Source organism: Monodelphis domestica, chromosome 4 (assembly GCF_027887165.1).
Source record: "Monodelphis domestica isolate mMonDom1 chromosome 4, mMonDom1.pri, whole genome shotgun sequence".
Taxonomy (NCBI): Eukaryota; Metazoa; Chordata; class Mammalia; order Didelphimorphia; family Didelphidae; genus Monodelphis; species Monodelphis domestica.
Window position 1 is genome coordinate 22,370,277 of NC_077230.1, and position 18,608 is coordinate 22,388,884.

The following is an 18,608-nucleotide window of genomic DNA, read 5'->3' on the forward strand; positions in this document are numbered from 1 at the left end:
CCCTATAGCAAGAATTTCTAAAAATATTAAATAATAGGGGTGATAATAGACATTCTTGCTTTATCCCTGGTTTAATTGTAAAGGCTGCTATTATTTTTCTGTTACGGAGTACTGGCTCCTGGTTATATATATATATACATATATATATATATATATATATACATACTATTTATTGCACTTAATAGGCCCAAGGCTGAACCCAGCCCAAACCAGGTTTGACTGACTGGTGCTCTCTGACATCAGGAAATCACTATCCCCTTCTCCAATAATTCTTCATTTCTGCCAACCTTCCACGTGAAGAATAGAGCCAACCAAGCTCAGCCTAACTCTCTCTACAATGTCCCTTGAACATTCTATCTTCATCTGCCAACAAAACTGTTACACTTAAGGCTTCTACTCTTTCTTTACCTTTGTAATAAATAACCAGAAACTATTTAGGAGAAAACTGTTAGTAGTTAGTAGTAGTCTCTCAGTAGCTGAGGATGACGATTGTCTTTGTGCCCTTTCATCCGTGATGTAGATGAGTGTGCACAAAGATACCTGTGCGTGAAGGAGATTTAAGTGGAAAAGTCGGTGCACAGAGACAGTCCCACTCTCTCGGTGTTGGAAGCCTGGGTCCAGTGGCATGAAGTCGTTACACTTGGAGACTTCCTCAGCTGCATTGGATGGCCGTGTTGTCTTTTGTGCTCCAACACGCCCTAAGCACTCCACAGTGCCTTGCTGCGTCGCCCTCTCAGCCATTGAACCTTCTTATTGGTTTCTTCCGCCTGTTCAGCCAAAGCAGTCTTCACATGCTGGGTGAGCAAAGCCCTAGTTCGCCAGGGGTCGATGTCGACCCGATGGCTACCCTCACAAGGTTTAGCCGGCCTGTCGAAGCCATTGCCCAGGGTGTGGCCACTGCCACATTCTAGCAGCTACTGGGAGCCACAAGTGAGAGCTGGGTGTCAGGTGGGGGTCAGAGGCTGGAGAGCTGCCCTAAAAGGGCACGACAAGCCCTCCATACCAGAGATACTACCCCTCCCTGAGCACCCCATACACCCCGATACCATAGATAATGAAGCATTATTAATACTAAACATATGAGCAACAAATGTTTTAGCATCCAAATTTTCATTTATTTATTTTTATAAAACCCTTACCTTCCATCTTAGAATCAATACTGAGTTTTGGTTCTAAGGCAGAAGAGTGGTAAGGGCTAGACAATGAGGGCTAAGTGACTTGTCCAGGGTCACACAATTACCTCTGTCTGAGGTCAAATTTGAACCCAGGACCTCCCATTTCTGGGCTTGACTCTCAATCTACTGAGCCACCTGGCTTCCCCCAGCATCCAATTTTTTAAAGGAAAAGCTAAATTAATTATAGGCAGAAAAAATAACAAAACTATAATAGTGGCAGATTTAAACCTTCCCCTCTCAAAACTTGATAAATCTAAGAAAAAAAATTAAAACAAAATTAATGAAATAAATGCAATCTTAGATAAACTAGATATGATAGATATCTGGAGAATAAAGATTTATAAGCCAAGACTGGAAGGAAAGCAATAAGTTTGGAAAAAATGTTGTGGACAGTTTCTTGGATAGAGGTTTAATATCTAAACTATATAGACAACTTTATCAAGTATATTCAAGTTTGGGCCATCCTCCAATTGATAAATGGTCAAAAGAAACAAACTATTTCCCATATATTCATATATATATGAAAAATTGTTCTAAATCATTATTGATTAGAGAAATTTAAAAAAAATCTGAAATATCAGCTCACCTATCAGACTGATTTAATTAATAAAGGATCAAAATGACAAATGTTGGAGGGGATATGGAAAAAGAACTGTGAACTGATCCATCTTTCTGAAAAGCAATCTGGAATTATACTTGAAGAGTTATAAAATCATGAATACCTTTTGACTAGGTGGTACCACTATTAGCATTATTTCCCAAGGTGGTCAAGGAAAATCTTTATATTTATAGCAGCTTTTTGTGGTGGCAAAAAAAAAAAAACAGGAAATTGAAGGGATATCCATTAATTGGGGAATGGCTGAACAAGTTGTGGTATATGAGTGGAATAGAATACTATTTTGCCATAGGAAATAGATAATTTCTTATAATATGATGTCTAGGCTTTTTGTTGTTGTTGTTGTTCCAGGCTTTCAGGTAGTCTGATCATTCTCAAATTGTCTCTCCTGGATCTATTTTCCAGGTCAGTTGTCTTTTCAATGAGATATTTCATGTTTCCTTCTATCTTTTCCTTTCTTTTGCTTTTGCTTTATTATTTCTTGTTGTCTCATGAGATCATTAGTTTCTATTTGCCCAATTCTAGTCTTTAGAGATTGATTTTTCAGCTATGATCTTTTGATTTTCCTTTTCAGTTTGGTCCATCCTGCTTTTCATGGTTTCCAGCAGGTCAATTCTGGTCTCCAATTTGCTTATTACTTCATTTGATTTCTGTACTTCTTTTTCCAAGTGGGAGATTATGTCTTTTAAACATTTTCTTTTTGAATTACTTTAATTTCTTTCCTCCACTTTTCTTCCTATTTTTCTTTCATCTTTCTTACTTGGTTCTTGAACTACTTTTTGTGTTCCTCCAGAACTTGTGATCAATTTCTATTTTCGGGGGAATTTTGTATGTTTTTGTTTGTTTCTCACTCTCTTTTGTTGCTTCTGTATTTTGCTCTTTTTCTCCATAGAAATTTTCTGGGTTCAAGGGCTTTTATTGCTTTTGTTTACTCCTTTTTCCACTGAAGGATTGGGATTCCTCTATGTTGGTAGTCATTGCTATCTTGGTTTCTATCTCACAGGGTTTTGCTTTGGAATTATCTTCCCTTCCCTGTCAGAGGCCTGGGTGAGGGCAAGTAAATCTGTGGGTTTTTTTGTGTAGCATGCTCCAGAGTGTTTTGCCCTGAGGCTATCTTCCTCAGCTGTTGCTGCTACTGATGCTGCCTGTTGCTACTGTTGCTATTGCTGCTGCTACTGCCACAGCTCTGAGCCCCACATCTATGGCTGGTATTTTCAAGGATGGGTCTGTAGTGTAGCAGCATGTACCACAGTTTGCACTGAGGCTTTCTTCTTCAGCTGGTGCTGCCTCTGTTGTTGCTTTGTGGGAGCAAGCTCCCTGCTATTCCCTGAGTCTCACTGCCCAGGTCTGGCACAGCCCTCAGGGGTAAGTTTGTGGTGCTTTCAGCCAGTCCCCAAGAACTTGGAGATTTCCCTAGCCCTGGTTCTCACTAGTGGGGGATCTGGGGGGAAGGATAGTCCCTGGTGCAGTTTTCCCCCCTTACAGCATGGGATTCTTCTCTCACTGCCTACCTTTCATGTTGTGTCCAGTGGAAGAGCCCCTTTACTCATCCTATTTTGACCTCTGTCCTTTTGAGATGTTTTGTAGTGTTTGGAAGAAATTTCTTTTTTTCTTTTCTTTCTTTCTTTTTTAGATTTTTGGAAAATTTTTATTTAATTAATTAATTTAGAATATTTTTCCATGGTTGCAAGATTCATGGTTTTTCCCGTCCTCCCTCTACCCCCTCCCATAACTGATGTGCAATTTCACGGGTTTTACATGGGATCAAGACCCATTTCTATATGATTAATATTTGTATTAGGGTGATCATTTAGATTCTATATCCCCAATCATATTCCCATTGACCCATGTGATCAAGCAGTTGTTTTTCTTTTGTGTTTCTACTCCCACAGCTTGGAAAAAATTTCTGAGCAGCTCCAAGGTTTTCCTGCTACTAAGCCGCCATCTTGGCTCCACCTCTTTGCCATAGGAAATGACAAACAAGATGATCATAAAAAAACCCTAGAAAAATTTATATAAAGTGTTTCAAAGAGAAGTGAGCAGAACCAAGTGTACATAGTTACAACAATAATGTATGATGATCAACTGTGAATGACTTAACTATTTTCAACAAGGCAAAGATCCAAGACTCAGGATGAAAAAGGGTATCTGCTGCCAGAGAAGGAACAGGCAGAGTCCAAATGCAGAATGAAGCATATCATTCTTTACCTTATTGCGTTTATGATCCCCCCCATGTCTCTTGTTTTACAACATGATGAGGAGGGAAATATGTATTAATAATAATATATGTACAGCCTATATCATATAATTTACCTTCTTGGAGCAAAAGGAGGTATAGGAGGGAGAGCCAAAAAAAAAAGGAAGACAGAGTTTTGAACATACCTAATGTAAGAATTTGTTTCTTTTGAATAAGTATATTTATTATTATTTATTATATATTTATAACCAAAAATGAATTCTATTTTCCTAAGGAACATATAATAAAAGAAAGTTTCCAGAGTGAGCTGTCTACTACAAAAGAATTATTTTATTTTACCATTTCTCTTGATAAAGAAAGTAAATTCATGTGTTCATTTGAAAGTATAACATGTTCAAATAGCTTTATAATGTGATTTTTCTAATAAACAAATACTTCATTAAAAAAAACCCAATGAATGCCAGAAAGTATGGAGAGAGAGATGCAAATTACTGTCTCTACCCTTAAAAATTATATTAAAACTCTTGACCTAGTATGACCATGATAGATATCCTTTACTGTATTTTTCACCCCATTTCCCAGGGGCAATTCAGTTCTGTACTTCTATGTCTCTTGTGCTCCTAAAAACACAGAAACTTCAGAGTGAAAAATACCTACAGTTGCTTAGTAGAAAGGAATTATTACTCTGATGGTACTGTTAATTTTTTTCTAGAAATTAGATTTTATGATATGATGTGTAACTGGAGCTCCACAGCCCATTTCCCTCTCCAGCTCAATTTACAGATGTGGAGTTGAAACAAAAAGGGCTAAGTAACTTGCCTAGGTTCATAAAGCTATGTAAGTATCTGAGGCCAAATTTGAACCAAGGGAGATGAATACTCCTGACTTGAGGTCCAATACTCCATTTATTGCAACATCTAGCTGTTCCCCTCCCCATTCCCCAACCCGTTTTTTGTGGGACTTCCTTTTCATTGGTAGAGATCCATGCCCTATTCTGAGGTGAGGGGCAGCAAGATGGGAGAATTTGATGAGAGTGGGAGAAAGGAAATGTTCAGTCTTCAGACTTAAATTTCTATAATTTCTCTGTCTAAACTGTGATCTTTAATCCCCTGGATGGAGCAGATAAAAATGACCAGAAAGAGCTGCAGAGAGTAACCAGTTTAGTCTAAAGAAATAGGCTGCAAGGATAGTTAGGTAGCTCAGTGGATAAAGAGCCAGATTTGGAAGTGGGAGACCCTAGGTTCAAACCTTAAGTCACTTAAGTCCAACTGCTTAGCTCTTACCATTCTTCTGCCTTGGAGCCAATACTTAGTATCAATTCTAAAACAGAAGGTAAGTGTTTAATTTGTTCCTTTTCTAGTTTTGTTGTTGTTGTTATTGTTGTATATGTAATTTGTTGATCTTTTTTTTTCTATTTTATTGATGTGAGCATTTAGAGATCTAATTTCCCCCCAAGTATTGCTTTGGATGTATCCCATAAATTCTGATTTGTTGTCTTCTCATTGTCAATCTCCCTAATGAAATTATTGATTGTTTCTATAATTTATTCTTTGAGCCACTCTTTTTTTTAAGAATTCGATTATTTAGTTTCCAATTAACTTTTTATTTTTCTTTCCATGGACTCTTATAATTTTTACTGTGTTATGATCTGAAAAGGATGCATTTATTATTTCTGCTTTTTAAAATTTAATTGTGAAGTTTCTATGCCCTAAAACTGGTTAGTTTTCATATAGGTGCTATGTACTGCTTGAAAGATTTAAATTAATGTCCAATACTTCAAGGATTATTTTTATAAAGTTTATTATCTGACAAAATAGAACCATGTGACTAAGTTTTTTCTACCTGCTCTAAAAGCCCACTCTATCAAAGCCACAAAAGGAAGGAAAAGAGAGAAAGAGGTAGACCTCCACTCAATTTATATCCTGTCTGTGTCAGCACTGTAATGACAGGAAGTGAGTGGGGTTCTGGGAATAGTAGTTTTACTGGGGATCATAGTTTTTAGGGTAACAGATTCTAATTACACATGCTGAAATGAAGATATATTCCTTTTTATTCCTATTCTTTTTCTCCAGAGATCTATTAGTTTCAACATTTCTAAATTTTTATTTACTTCCTTTACTTCTTTCTTGTTTATTTATTTATTTCTTTGGTTTGATTTATCTAGATTTGAGAGGGGGAAGTTGAGCTTCACCACTAGTATTCTTTTACTATATCTTTCCTCCTGAATCTCATTTAATTTCTCCTTTAAAAATATGGAGGCCATACCATTTGGTGCATATATTTTTAGTGTTATTATTACTTCATTGTTTGGATACCTTTTATCAAGATGGAATTTCCTTCCTTATTTCTTTTAATTAGATCTATTTTTGCTTTAGTTATGCCTGAAATCATAATTGCTACACCTGCCATTTTTTACTTTAAATGAAACAGAATAACTTTTGCCTCAGCCCCCTACAGAAGGCAAGGATTTAAATAAAATAAAGAACTAAGCAGCCAATCAAAGGAAGCTACCTCTGCTTACCTGGTATGGGCCACAAAGGTATCTCTGTTGCATAGTATGGATATGCTCTCAAATTTTCCTCCATGTAAGGTAACTGGGTATGACCATGCAAGACTGGGTTATACATGGAAATATTTTGTTTTTATATTACTAAATTTATCTATTTCCCAATGTATTCCTTCTTTTATCCCTTCTAAACCTTTTTTAAAACATTTATTTGAAAAGTTTTGAGTTTGAAATTCCCTCCCTCAATCCAAACATTGAGACAGAAAACAATATGATACCCATTATACTGTACATGTCAAGACATGCAAAATGAATTTTTATATTAGCTATGTTGCAAAAAAAAAATAAAGTTTGAAAAATGCTTCTATCTGCACCCAGTGTTCATTGGTTCTCTCTCTGAAGATCGATAGCATTTTTTCATGATGAGTCCTTTGGATTTGTTCTGGTTTATTGTTGGTTTGCTTGTTGATATGGTTTTCCTAATATTGAATCATCCTTACATTCCTGGTATAAATTTCACCTGATCAAAGTGAATAACCCTCTTGATAACTTGCTGGAGTCTTTTTTCTAGTATCCTATTTAAAATTTTTACATCTATGTTCATTAAGGAGATTGGTCTGTAGTTTTCTTTCTCCGTTTTTGACCTGCCTGGCTTTGGAATCAGTACCATATTTGTGTCATAAAGGCAATGTGGTAGAACTCCGTCTTTGCTTATTATGTCAAATAGTTTGTATAGTATTGGGATTAGCTGTTCTTTGAAAGTTTGATAGAATTCACTTGTGAATCCATCAGGCCCTGGGGATTTTTCCTTAGGGAGTTCTTTGATGGCTTGTTCAATTGCTTTTTCTGATATGGGATTATTTAAGAATTCTATTTCTTCTTCTGTTATTCTAGGCAATTTATATTTTTGTAAATATTCATCTATGTCACCTAGATTGGCATATTTATTGCCATATAATTGGGCAAAATAGTTTTTAATGATTGCCTTAATTTCCTCTTCATTGAAGGTGAGTTTTCCCTTTTCATCTTTGAGGCTGTTAATTTGCTTTTCTTCTTTCCTTCTCTTAATTAGATTGACCAGTACTTTGTCTATTTTGTTTGTTTTTCAAAGACTAATTCTAGTCTTATTTATTAGTTCAAAAGTTCTTTCACTTTTGATTTTATTAATTTCTCCCTTAATTTTTAGGATCTTTAATTTGGTTTTCTTCTGGGGATTTTCATTTATTTATTTATTTTAGAACCCTTACTTTCTGTCTTGGAGTCAATACTGTGTATTGGCTCCAAGGCAGAAGAGTGGTAAGGGCTAGGCAATGGGGGTCAAGTGACTTGCCCAGGGTCACACAGCCAGGAAGTGGCTGAGGCCAGATTTGAACCTAGGACCTCCCATCTCTAGGCCTGGTTCTCAATCCACTGAGCTACTCAGCTGTCCCCTCTTCTGGGGATTTTTAATTTGTGTGCTTTCAAGTTTTTTGATTTGCATGTCCAATTCATTGACTTCTGCCCTCCCTAATTTATTAATATATGAACTCAAGGATATCAATTTTCCCCTGAGTACTGCTTTGGCTGCATCCCATAGATTTTGAAAGGATGTCTCATCATTGTCATTTTCTTCAATGAAATTATTAATTGTTTCTATGATTTGTTCTCTAACTAACCAATTTTGGAGAATCATATTATTTAATTTCCAATTAGTGTTTGATTTGGCTCTCCATGTACCCTTACTGATCATTATTTTTATTGCCTTATGATCTGAAAAGGTTGTATTTATTATTTATGCTTTTCTGCATTCGTTCGCCATGTTTTTATGACCTAGTACATGGTCAATCTTTGTGAATGTATCATGTGCTGCTGAAAAGAAAGTGTATTCCTTTTTGTCCCTATTTATTTTTCTCCATATATCTATTAACTTTAATTTTTCAAAGATTTCATTCACCTCTTTTACCTCTTTCTTATTTATTTTTTAATTTGATTTATCTAAATTTGATAGTAGTAGGTTCAGGTCTCCCACTAGTATAGTTTTACTATATATTTCCTCCTTCAATTCCACTAGTTTCTCCTTTAGAAATTTGGATGCTATATCATTTGGTGCATACATGTTGATTACTGATATTTCCTCATTGTCTATTCTGCCTTTTATCAGGATGTATTTACTTTTCCTATCCCTTTTAATCAGATCTATTTTTACTTTGGCTTTGTCAGATATCATAATTGCAACTCCTGCCTTCTTTCTATCAGATGAGGCCCAATAGGTTTTGCTCCAACCTTTAATTATAACCTTTTGAGTATCTATCCACCTCAGGTGTGTTTCTTATAGACAATATATAATAGGATTTTGGATTCTAATCTAGTCTCCTATTTGTTTTCGTTTTATGGGTGAGTTCATCCCATTCACATTTAAGGTTATGATTGTCACTTGTGTATTCCCTAGGATTTTGATATCCTCTCTTAGTTCTGTCTGTTCTTTTTTTTTTTTTTGCTATATCCTTTTAAACCAGTGCTTTACTTTTAATCAAACCCCCCAATTCCCTCCCTTAATATGCTTCCCTTTCTGGCCACTCCTTTTTTGTTCCCTTCTTGTTTTTTTAGGGTCTGTTAAGTTTCCTCCCCCCTCTCTTTCCCTCCCTTTTGGTACTTCCTCCCCCCTCCCTCCCTTAGCTTTCCCTTCTCACTTTCCCTGTAGCATAAGATAGAATTCAAGGCCCCAATGTATCTAGATGCTCTTCCCTCTCAGAATTGATTTCACTGAGAGTAAAGTTTAAATATTACCTATTAGCACTCTCTTCCTCTCCTTCTTATAAGAGTATTCTTCCCCTCCCCTTCCCATGTGTATCTTTGTGTGACAAATATTATCCTATTTATTTTATTTCTTCAAGTATCTCTTGGTGCCATTTTTGATTCCCCCCTCCCTTTTTCTTTTTGCATATTATCTTATAGCCCTTAATGCCCCAATCTCTTCCTGTGAATTATTCTTCTAATTACTGTAATGAAAACAATTTTGAGAGTTACAAATAACATTTTCCCTACATACATATATATATACTGTAGAGTCCCTTTGTTCTTATGAAATTTTTTTTCATCTTTTGAGGTAGTCTGTATCAGTGGGTGTTGAGGAGAGGAAGCGTCCTGTGTCTAGACTGCCACCATGCTTATCCAGAAGTGTTCTGGTTTATTGTATTGGTCAGAGTAGTCAAATCTTTCCCAGCTGATCTTTGTTAAAATATTGTTGTTACTATGTATAATATTCTTCTGGTTCTATGCACTTTACTTTGTATCAGTTCATAATTTTCCCCAGGTTTTTCTGAAACCACCCCTCTCATTTTCTGAAACTACCTCATTTCTTATAGCACAATAGTTTTCCATCACAATCATATAACTCAACTGGTTCAGCCATTCCCAAATTGATAGGCATGTCTTCAATTTCCAATTCTTTGACCCCACAAAAAGAGCTGCTATAAATAATTTTTGTACATATGGATCCTTTCCCTTTTTCTTTGATATCTTTGGGATACAGACATAGTAGTAGTATTGCTGGGTCAAAAATTATGCACAGTTTAGGTATAGTTCCAAATTATTCTCTAAAATGGTTGTACCAGTTCACAATTCCCCCAGTGGTGTAAATCTTGAAATCTCTCAGACTTGTGAATGTTAAAAAATTTTCATATTGAGGAATCCTCCATTGGAACAAATTCCCTACTGGAAAACATTCCCCATTTTGATGTGAGAACTCGCCAGGATCAGAAATGGGAGGACCTCTACTCCACCCGTACTTAAGACTGCTTTAGGGGAGAAAACTCCTTGCTAAACAATGAAAGTACTTGGACCCATGCTTATAATAAGGCAAGGAGTTCTTTGGGCCATGCCTGTTTTTTAGAATTGATACAATAAGATGCTAGGTACCTAAAAGGGTTGGGCAAGTTTTCTCTTAATGAGATTAGTTGACTCAGCTGTGTTTTCACTGGTTCAGACTTACTGAGGAGATTAGTCGACACAGCAGCATTTTTTCTGGTTCAGATTTACTGAGGAGATTAGTCAACTTAGCAGGAATTCAGATGGGCAGTCCTTTGGAAAACGTCTACAGTGATTGGTAGATGTAAGGACTTAGGGGAGGTGACATAGGAGAAAAACCCCTATATAAGAAAAAGCAGAATCTCTTGAGAAAAAAAATCCTTTTGGAGGATCTCTGATGAGGATCGCTTGGGAAGAATCTCTTGAGAGAGGTTCTGGAGAAGGGAAGCTCTTGGAGTACAATCTCTAAGGAGGTCTCGCTGGAGCTCCTCTGAGGGGACTCTGTCCCTCTGGAGGCTCTGGAGAGAGGCCCTTTGGAACAGTCTCTGGCTGGAAGGCTCTTTAAGGAGGAATCTGGCTGGAACTCTCTCTGGTAAAGTCAGATGAGATGGAGCTGGCCTGGTGTCACTAGAATCCTTGCTTAGACAGACCTTGTGGTGAGTGTTAAAAGACTGACTGACTGATCTCTTTCTCTTAAGACTCAGGTCTAGGCCATGTTGGCTTAAGGCCCTTCATACTTATTTCCTTTTTCTCTCTTTTCTTTAATTCCACATTTGTATTAATTAAAATCTCTATAAAACCCAGTTGACTTGGGTATTTGAATAATTGGGAATATTTCCCTGGCGACCACCTTATATTTGATTTAAAACCAAGACACTGTAGTGAAACATATTTTCTGCGGTCAAATTTACTCATCCTCTCTTATATCTATCACAATTTATATCTTCCACCATTTTAACTCACTACAGTTTACAACATCACTCTTTTAACTATTATAGTTTAAGGCCTTCAACCATTTAAAATATAACAGTGCTGCATTAATCTCCCAATTATTTCAAATCTCTTCTAGCATTTGTTATTTCCTTTTTCTGTCACGTGAACTAGTCTGATAGGCATAAGGTGGTACCTCAGAGTTATTTTACTTTGTATTTCTTTAATTGAAAGTAATCCAGAGCATTTTTTCATATAGCTATTGATAGCTTTAATTTCTTCTTCTGAATACTGCCTGTTCATACCCTTTAAACATTTTTTAACATTGGGCAATGGCTCTTATTTTTGTAAATTTGGCTCAGTTCTCTATATATTTGAGACACAGAGATTTAATCATAAAAACTTGCTGTAAATTTCACTTTTGCTTTCCTGTTTTCCTTCTAATTTTGATTGTATTGGTTTTATTTATGTAAACACTTTAAAATTTAATATAATCTGAAAGTTTCCATTTTGCCTCCTATAATCCTGTCTATCTCTTGCTTGGTCATACAATTTCCTCCTATTCAGAGATCTGACAAATAGTTTTTTATTCTTTATGTCTAAATCATGTTTCCATTTTGATATTATCTTGGCATATGGTCTGAGATGTTGATTTATGCCAAACTGATTTTTAGTTTTCCCAGCAGTTTTTGTCAAATAGTGAGGTTTTATTGCAAAATCTGTAATCTTTGGGTTTTTCAAACACTAGATTACTGTAGTTATTTAGCTCTGTATATTGTGTAGCTAATCTATTCCATTGATCCACTGCTCTGTTTCTTAGCCAGTACCAGAGTATTTTGATGACTATCATTTTGCAAATCTGTTACTACTAGATCACCTTCTTTCATATTTTTCATTAATTTAATACTCTTTCCTTGATCATTTTTCATTCATTCAAAATATGAAGGAAAGTGAGCTAGAAGTACCAGATATCAAATTGTATTATAAAGCAACAGTCTGGAAAACAATCTAGTATTGTCTAATTAATCTAAAACCTAATCTAAATGCAATGATTCAAGCTTTTGGAATAAAAACTTACTATTTGACAAAAACTGCTTGGAAAATTAGAAAGCAGTTTGGCAGAAAATAGGCATAGGCCTAGTTTCATCTAACAACATATATCAAGATATAGGCAACATGTAAATGATTTAGACATAAAGAATGATACCATAAGCAAATTAGGGGAGCATGGATTAGTTTACCTGTCAGATCTGTGAATGAGGGAAGAAATTATGACTAAATATGTAGCAGTCCAGCCCATAGGTATTATGGAGAGACAAGGATTGTGAGTGAGCACATGGCCATCCTGCGCATGGCAATGGACTCTATTCCCAGTGTGGCTGAGGTTAGGCGCGAAACCTTGCTTCCTCCTGTGTCACTCACCTGAGGATAATAACCCCACCTTCACCTTGTCATAATTTGCAATTATCCAATGGCAATACACTAGGTAATTCATCCATATGTATTGAGGCATCATGTAACTTATCAATATGTATTGAGCTAATTTGTATATCAAAGAGAATAAAAGGAGCGGGAAGCAGCCAGCTCAGCCACTTGGAGGACGCCAACAGGTTTGCAAAGGAGTAACTTCTCCCCTTTCTCTCTCCTCTCTATCTTTCTCCCTGAGGCCTGGCCCTTCCCTCAGGCCTTCCTGTCTCTCTCTCTTTTCCAATGCTAATACCTAGCATTATCTAACTCTTTTAGTTTCTAATCTCCTTTCCTACTGAGCTAGTATTATCCTCTGACCAGTGCAGTGTTAAATTGGGATCATTGGATGGGAATAGCCTGGACAGTAACGTCCAGTGGTCAGAGCAGGCTGTGGCTCCCAAATATCAATAATTGATTACTGACTCATTTATTTACATCTCTATAGCCAGCTCGTTCACGCCCTTTGTGGGACCCAAAACTTCTATCCTGTTTCTATTTTCCTTCCTTAAAACTTCTTGTGGGCCAGGAGGTTTTAAAATAAGCAATAAAAAGCATTATAGGATGCAAATGGGTACTTTTGAATCAATTAAATTTAAACTTTTTTCTATACAAACAAACCCAATGCAAACAGGAAAGCAGAAAGCTAGGAGAAAATTTTTATAGCATGTATCTTTGATAAAGGTCTCATTTCTCAAATATATAGAAAATGGAGTCTAATTTCTAAAACTGCATCATTCTCCAATTGATAAGCAGTAAAAGACTATGAACAGGCATTTATCAGGTGAAGAAATCAAGGGTATTTTTAATTATTTAAAAAATGCTCTAACTCAATTGGAGAAATGTAAATTAAAACAACTCTGAGGTACCATCTTACATCTGCCAGATTAGCCAATATGATAAAAAAAGAAAATAAAAAATGTTGGAGATGATGTGATAAAGTTGGGACACCAATATACTATTGGTGGAGTTGTTATTGATCCAAGTAATTTGGAGAGCAATTTGGAAATATGAACAAAGAGCTATAAAACTGTGCATTCGCTTTGATTCAGCAATACCACTATTAGGTATGTATCCCCAAAATATTGAAAACAAAAGGGATAAGGACCTATTTGTACAAAAATACTTATGGCAGTTTTTCTTATGGTGAGAAATATTGGAAATCCCAGGGACCCCAAACAATTGGGCAGTGGGTAAACAAGTTGTAGTATATGATTGTAATAGAATACTATTGTGTTTCAAGAAATGATGAGAAGGATGATTTCAGAAAAACCTGGAAAGTCTTATGTGAACTGATGCAAAGTGAAGTGAGCAGAACCAGAACATTGTACATAGTAACAGCTATATTGTATGATAAACAATTGAGAATGACCTACCTGCTCTCAGCAATACACTGTTCTAATATAATGCCAAAGATTCATGATGAAAAATACCTTCTGACTCCAGATGAAAAAAATACTATATATATATATATATATATACATATATATATTTCTTTCTTCTCCTTTTTCTTCCTCTTCATTTGAGATCTTTTCTACAAAATTACTAATATGAAAAAAAGTTTTCCATAATTATACATGTAAAACCTCTAGCAAATGGTTTACCATCTTGGGGGTGGGGAGGAGAGGGGTGGAAGGGTAAAAAGGAGGGACATAATTTCTAACTCAAAATTTAAAAGGAGAAATACTAAAATTGTTTTATGTGTATGTGAGGAAAATAATTAAAAAAATTTTTAAATATTTTGTTTTCCAAATTACATAAATGATTTTCTGCATACATTTTTTTGAAATTATAAGATCTAAATTGTCTCCCTCCCTCTTTTCCCTACCCCCTCCCTACAATGATAAGCTATTTGATCAAGCAAAATGATCACACAAAACATATTTCCATATTGGTCATTGTTTTGAGAGAATGCTCATATAAAACCAAAACCCCCAAAATAAAAACACAAAAAAACTAAAGGGGAAAATGGTATGATTTAATCTGCATTGAGACTCTTACAGTTCCTTCTCTAGAAATGGATAGCATTTTTTTGCCATAAGTCCTTCAGGATTGTCCTAGGTTGTTGTATTGTTGCGAATAGCTGTCTTTTACAATTGATCATTGCACAATATTGCTGTTTGTGTGTGCAATGCGCTCCTGCCTCTCCTTACTTTACTCTGCATCAGTTCATGTAGGGCTTTCCAGCTTTTTCTGAAATCATCCTGCTTAGCATTTCCTATGACACAATAGTGTTTCCTTACCATCATATACCATAATTTGTTCAGTCATTCCATAATTGGTGGCCATCCTATCCATTTCCAATTCTTTGCCAATCCCAAAAGGGATGCTATAAATATTTTTGTACAAGTAGATTCTTTCCTCTTTTTTGATCTTTTTGGGATACAGACCTAATAGTGACATTACTGGATCAAAGGATATTTTAGAGAACCATCCAGCAGTCTTTCTGAGAGTCTGTGGTCCACTCTGTCCAGATGTGATGATTGTGGTCGAATAATGGAGTTAGAAGCACTATGTGCTCAGTCCCACATGCATAGGCATCAAATAGTATTCTGCCATGGCACGGAGGTGCGTTCATTTTATAGGTTCAGTGAGTACATGCTTTTCTGGTACACAATCAATTTTCTAAATATATGTTTACATAAAACTTAACAACAAATGTGTAGCCCAAGGAGATAGTCAATGAAACATTGTTGCTATAGATGAATGACATAAACAGGGTGATCTGAAGGTTAGTTCTCCATGACCTAAGGAGAATAATTATTACTTTTGGTCAGCTTTCACAATCAATCACAATTACTTAGGAGATGGATTACAAAACATTTCATATCTAAGTGCTGAGTTAGAAGGTAATTTGAGACAGACTAGATTTGGGGTTTCCCTCAATTTATAAGTTCTATTTTTCTTGTGTTACTTTAAAGCACCTGACAATGTTGCCTGGTTTCTGTCTTTAGTGGAGTGTGTCTTGAAGGTGATTGATGTTCTTGGTTTATGTGACTTGTAATGGGAGTGAATGTAGCTCTGTGGAGAGGGAAAGGAGGGGGTTAATGGGTAATGATCTTTAGGTTTTAATTCTGTGAATGTAATCTTTTACGGTAATAATCTGGGGGAATTAAGGTAGGATATATATTTATTCTATAAACCTTTTTTCATTCCCAATGATTTTGCCTATATTTTCAAGACCTTTTATTGAATGTTGTTTTTAATTTATTATAGTTAAAAAGAAGTGCATTTAATATTTCTGCTTTTCTGCATTTGTTTGTGAAATTTTTATGCCCCAATACCTGGTCAGTTTTTGTGAAGATTCCATGTGTAGTTGAAAACAATTATCTTCTTTTTATTCCCATTCAATTCCCTCCAGAAGTCTATCATATCTAAATTTTCTAAAATTTTATTTATCTACTTTCTTATTAGATTTATCTACTTCTGAGAGGGAAAAGTTGAGGTTCTCTAATATCATGGTTTTCTGTCTATTTCCTCTTATAATTCTCTTAACTTCTTCTATAGGAATTTGGATGCTCTGACAGTTGGTGTACATATGCTTAATACTGATATTATTTCATTGTTTATGGTACCTTTTTGCAAATGTAGTTTCTCTGATTATCTCTTTTAATTAGTTCTACTTTTGTTTTTGTTTTGTCTGAGACCATGATTCCTACCTCTAATATTTTTACTTCTGTTGAATCATAATAGATTCTGCTCTATCTCCAAATAGGAATCTGTGTGTGTCTTTCCATTTTAAGTGTGTTTAAGTGTACAACAAATTGTAGGATTCTAATTTCTAATCCATTATTGTCTGCTTCCATTTTATGGGTGTATTTATCTCATTTATATTTATAGTTATTCACTAGGTATTTCCCTCTATCTTATTTTCTTTCTCCTCCTCCTCCTCCTCCTCCTCCTCCTCCTCCTCCTCCTCCTCCTCCTCCTCCTCCTCCTCCTCCTCCTCCTCCTCCTCTCCCTTTTCCTGGGAATTAACATTGGGAGGTGATTGGAGGATTTCTTCAATTTTTGTCTTGCACTCTGGTCCTAAGATATCAGGGCAGTTTTCCTTAGTAAAAGCTATGTTTAGGCTTTTGTTAATCATGGTTTTCAGGTAGACCAATAATTCTTAAAATATCTCTCTTCAATCTATTTTACAGGTTAGTTGTTTTTCTGATGTCGCATTTCATGTTTTTTCCCCTGTTTTTCATTCTTATGAGCTTGTCTTATCATTTTTTGATGTCTTATGGAATCATTAGCTCTTACTTGATAAATTCTAATTTTTTAGGATTTTTTTTCACAGAGGTTCCCTCTAGAAATCTATCTTTTTCCATTTAACCCATTTTTGCCTTTTTAGAAACTATTTTTATTTTTAAGGAGTAATATTTTGACCAAGCTGTTAATTCTCTTTTCATAATTTTCTTGCATTGTTTTAATTTCTTTTCCCAATTTTTCTTCTGTCAGTATTATTCAACTTAAAAATTTTGCTCTCTTAAAATAATTCTTTCTTTCCTGCTCCTATGAATTCTTATTGTATTCGTGTTCAATTTGCATTTTTCTTTAATGTTTTGCTTGTAGATGTTTACATATTGTTGTCTTATTCTGAGTTTATGTCTTGAGCTTTCCCTTACTATAATAAATGTTTATGGTCAGGCTCTTTTTTGGTTATTGTTTACTCATTTTTTTCAACTTACTGCTTGACTTTAAACTTTATATTAGTTTTAAGTTCTGCTCACCTTTGGGTGGAAGTGAAAAGCTACAGTTCCAAGCTTCAAGTTTTTAATCTTGCTGTTTTCACAGATAGTTCTGGAGTTTTGTAAGTTGTTGTTTTTTTTTTATAAGTTTTTATTGTTTCCAAGAAGCTATGGTGGGAGAGAAGTGAAGTCACTGCCTTCCAAGTCTGCTCTGATTCTCTTCCTTTACTATGCAAACACTCCTCTTTCTGCCCTGAAACTGCTATCAGCAACTAGGTCCTCTGATATTTCTCAGCCTTGGAGCCAGGCACCTTGCTCCCATGTGACCGCAACTGTTCCTTTCCACTCTTATTTGACACTGAAACTATGACCTAGAACTGGCAATAGAATTACCAAGTGCTGGTCAATCTTGCACCAAGAACCTGCACAAGAGTCCCCTGTAATACCTTTCTGATTTGTTATCCAGTCCTCTTACCTCCTCTGAGCTGTGTTACCTTTCAGAACTTTTGTTACTATTGCTGTTATCACTACCACAATCTCCAAGGCCCCATAGCTGGTGTTGCTGCTACACTGTGTTCCAGGAAAACCCCCATCCCAGCATCATAGAACCTTCTTTTTGATCTCCTTAGTTGTTTTGGGTGGGAGAAATATCTCACCTTGATATTTTGCTGGCTATGCCAATCTAGGATTCTATTTCATACCTTATTTTAAAGTTGTTTGGAAGGGAATGTGGGGAGAGTTTAGTTGGAATTCTTTGGTTGGAGTAGAGACTCCACCATCATGGCTTCTTGTCTAGTCCTTTTAAAAAATCCTTTCAACCCATGTAAAATATAATTTATTCAGTACTTGAAGGAGAAAAGTATACTATCCTTTAAAAAAATTCAGCTTAATACTTTTATTTATTTTGGGGTTTTACAGATGTATGTATATTTGAGATTAAAAGGGAAATTATGTCTAGACCTCATGATTCCATTAGCACAGGGAGCTCTCAGGTAAGACATTCATTCAGATGGATAAGTGTCCTGCAACTTAGAGTCTTAGAGAGTTATATGGGCACTGGGAAGTGAAGTGAAGTGCCCATGGTATCAGCTAGTACATGTCAGAGATGGGACTCAAACCAAGGTATCCTAAATTCTGAAGTCCATTGTCTAACCACTGTACCACTTCTCCTTTCCCTGATACATTTTAGTGTGCTGACTTTTTTTTTTAAAGATTTTTTTTTAGTCAATTTAGAATATTATTCCTTGGTTAAAAGAAT